The sequence below is a fragment of the Penaeus japonicus genome, unplaced genomic scaffold (assembly GCF_977035675.1).
Source record: "Penaeus japonicus unplaced genomic scaffold, GWHDUDI00000001_assembly GWHDUDI00000030, whole genome shotgun sequence".
In the NCBI taxonomy this organism is placed as follows: Eukaryota; Metazoa; Arthropoda; class Malacostraca; order Decapoda; family Penaeidae; genus Penaeus; species Penaeus japonicus.
The window spans coordinates 28,450,786-28,453,285 of NW_028234432.1; the positions used below are offsets into that span (position 1 = coordinate 28,450,786).

The 2,500-nt window shown below is 35.2% G+C and overlaps 1 long non-coding RNA gene across 1 annotated transcript in view; it reads left to right on the top strand.

Moving 5' to 3' along the window:
- The first annotated feature begins 1,168 nt into the window (after positions 1–1,168).
- LOC147468255 (uncharacterized) overlaps positions 1,169–2,500 on the top strand; it is a 1,770-nt gene continuing 438 nt past the window's right edge. Inside the window, exons 1-2 of the long non-coding RNA XR_015192577.1 lie at positions 1,169–1,294; positions 2,051–2,130. This is a non-coding gene — a long non-coding RNA (uncharacterized LOC147468255). The remainder of the gene's footprint in view (positions 1,295–2,050; positions 2,131–2,500) is intronic.

The following is a 2,500-nucleotide window of genomic DNA, read 5'->3' on the forward strand; positions in this document are numbered from 1 at the left end:
TCTCTCTCTCTCTCTTTCTCTCTCTCTCTCTCTTGCTCTAGCTCTCTCTCAATCTTCTCTCTCTCTCTCTCTCTTTCTCTCTCTCTCTCTCTTGCTCTAGCTCTCTCTCAATCTTCTCTCTCTCTCTCTCTCTCTTTCTCTCTCTCTCTCTCTTGCTCTAACTCTCTCTCAATCTTCTCTCTCTCTCTCTCTCTCTCTCTCTTGCTCTAGCTTTCTCTCAATCTTCTCTCTCTCTGTCTCTCTCTTTCTCTCTCTCTCTTACTCTAGCTCTCTCTCAATCTTCTCTGTCTCTCTTGCTCTAGGTCTCTCTCAATCTTCTCTCTCTTTCTCTTTTGCTCTAGTTCTTTCTCTCTCTCTCTCTCCTTCTCTTCTTTTCACTCTCTCTCTCTCTCTCTCTCTCTCTCTCTTGATCTAGCTCTCTTTCTCTCTTCCTCGCTCTTCTCTCTCTTGCTCTTTTGGTATTGCTCTCTCTCTCTCGCTCTCTCTCTCTTTCTCTCTTATCCTCCCCCCCTCTCTCTCTCTTGCTCTAACTCTCTTTCTCTCTTCCTCTCTCTCACTAGCTTGCTTGTTATTGCTCTCTCTCACGCACTCTCTCTCTTTCTCTCTCTCTCCCTCTTTCTTTCTCTCTCTCTCTCTCTCTCTCTTTTGCTCTAGCTCTCTTTCTCTCTCTTGTTCGCTTGGTATTGCTCTCTCTCTCGCTCGCTCTCTCTTTTTTCTCCCCTCCTCTCTCTCTTTTTCTCTCCCTCTCTCGTTAGCTCGCCTGCTATTGCTCTCTCTCTATCACGCACTCTCTCTCTTTCTCTCTTCTCTCTCTCTTTCTTCTCTCTCTCTTCTCTCGCTCTCTCTCTCTCATTCAGTATTTCTTCTCATTTTCTTCAACTGTCTGCCTGTTTTTCAACCTTTCTATGTGGCCATTTGCCTACATGCTTATCTATTTTTCTCTATTAATTTTTCTTTTTTCTTTCTCTCTTTTTATCTTTCACTCTATATCTCAGCAATTAATGTGATTCATATCCTTAGTTTGATGTGAGCGATGTATAAGAATATGTTTTCTTCCTTTTATTCACTTATTTTTTATTTGTTTATGAATCTCTCCAGTCAACTTTCAGTTAACAAAGTATCTGGTAATACCTGGTAACCTCCGGGAAAACGCACACACACACACAAGAAACCCACCTGGCTTATATAAGGATTAGAGGGAGGAAGACAAGGTAGACCACACAGGGACACAGCACTGAAAACATATCGAGGTTTTATATTCTATCAAATATTAAGCAGCATATCCAGAGAGGAAGTGAGTTGAAAACGTACCTTGTATTGTGTATTCGACTGACTCCTTTTAAATGTTTTTTTTTCTGTGTGTGAGTGTATCTGTGGTGGATTCACGTGTCTTATGTGTATGTCCCAATCTGTGAAAGTTTCGTTGTGGCGATATATATATATATATATATATATATATATATATATATATATATATATATATATATATATATATATGTGTGTGTGTGTGTGTGTGTGTGTGTGTGTGTGTGTGTGTGTGTGTGTGTGTGTGTGTGTGTGTGTGTGTGTGTAAACATATATATATATATATATATATATATATATATATATATATATATATATATATGTGTGTGTGTGTGTGTGTGTGTGTGTGTGTGTGTGTGTGTGTGTGTGTGTGTGTGTGTTATTCATATATTCGAAGCTTTGTATGCCCCGTTCCGTTTATATAAGTGTTTTTTATGTACGTAATGCGAATCAATAATCGTTTACTAAATGCTAATCTAGCATGATCCTATATCAAAACTTAGGATTTGGACATGTATGCTTCTATACATGTGATGACTGATATTATCATCATATTTTTTCATTGTAATCATGCCATGATTTCAGTAATTAATGATCAGAAGGTTCTGTTGTCTTAGTTTTTATGTCATCAGAGCTGTATCAATAAATGAAAGATATATGATATATATATATATATATATATATATATATATATATATATATATATATATATATTTATATATATGGCAAACTTTCTTATTTTCAGAATGAACGTTCAAAATATGGTCGGGAAGTTCAATATTCACCTTGTTCTTCTGTTCATCTTCGTGATATCTTCATATATCGGTAAGTGAACTGTTGTTTATATAGTAATGTTGATGAGAAAATCTTGTTTTTATTTTTAACATCATTAATGTTTTTGTTTTATTGTGTGTGTTATTCTTATTGCTTATACAATTATATTATTATTGTTATCATCAATTGTTAGTATCATCATTATTACTATCATTGTTGTTATCCTTGTTAACATTATTATCATTACCATTATCATTATTATTATCTTTTTATCATAGTTATCATCATTGTTATCACTATTATGACATTTATCATTAAAGTTGTCATTATCAGAATTATTAACATTATTACTACCACTATCATCATTCTCATCACCACCATCCTTCTCCTCTTCTTCCTCCTCCTCATCATTATCACCATC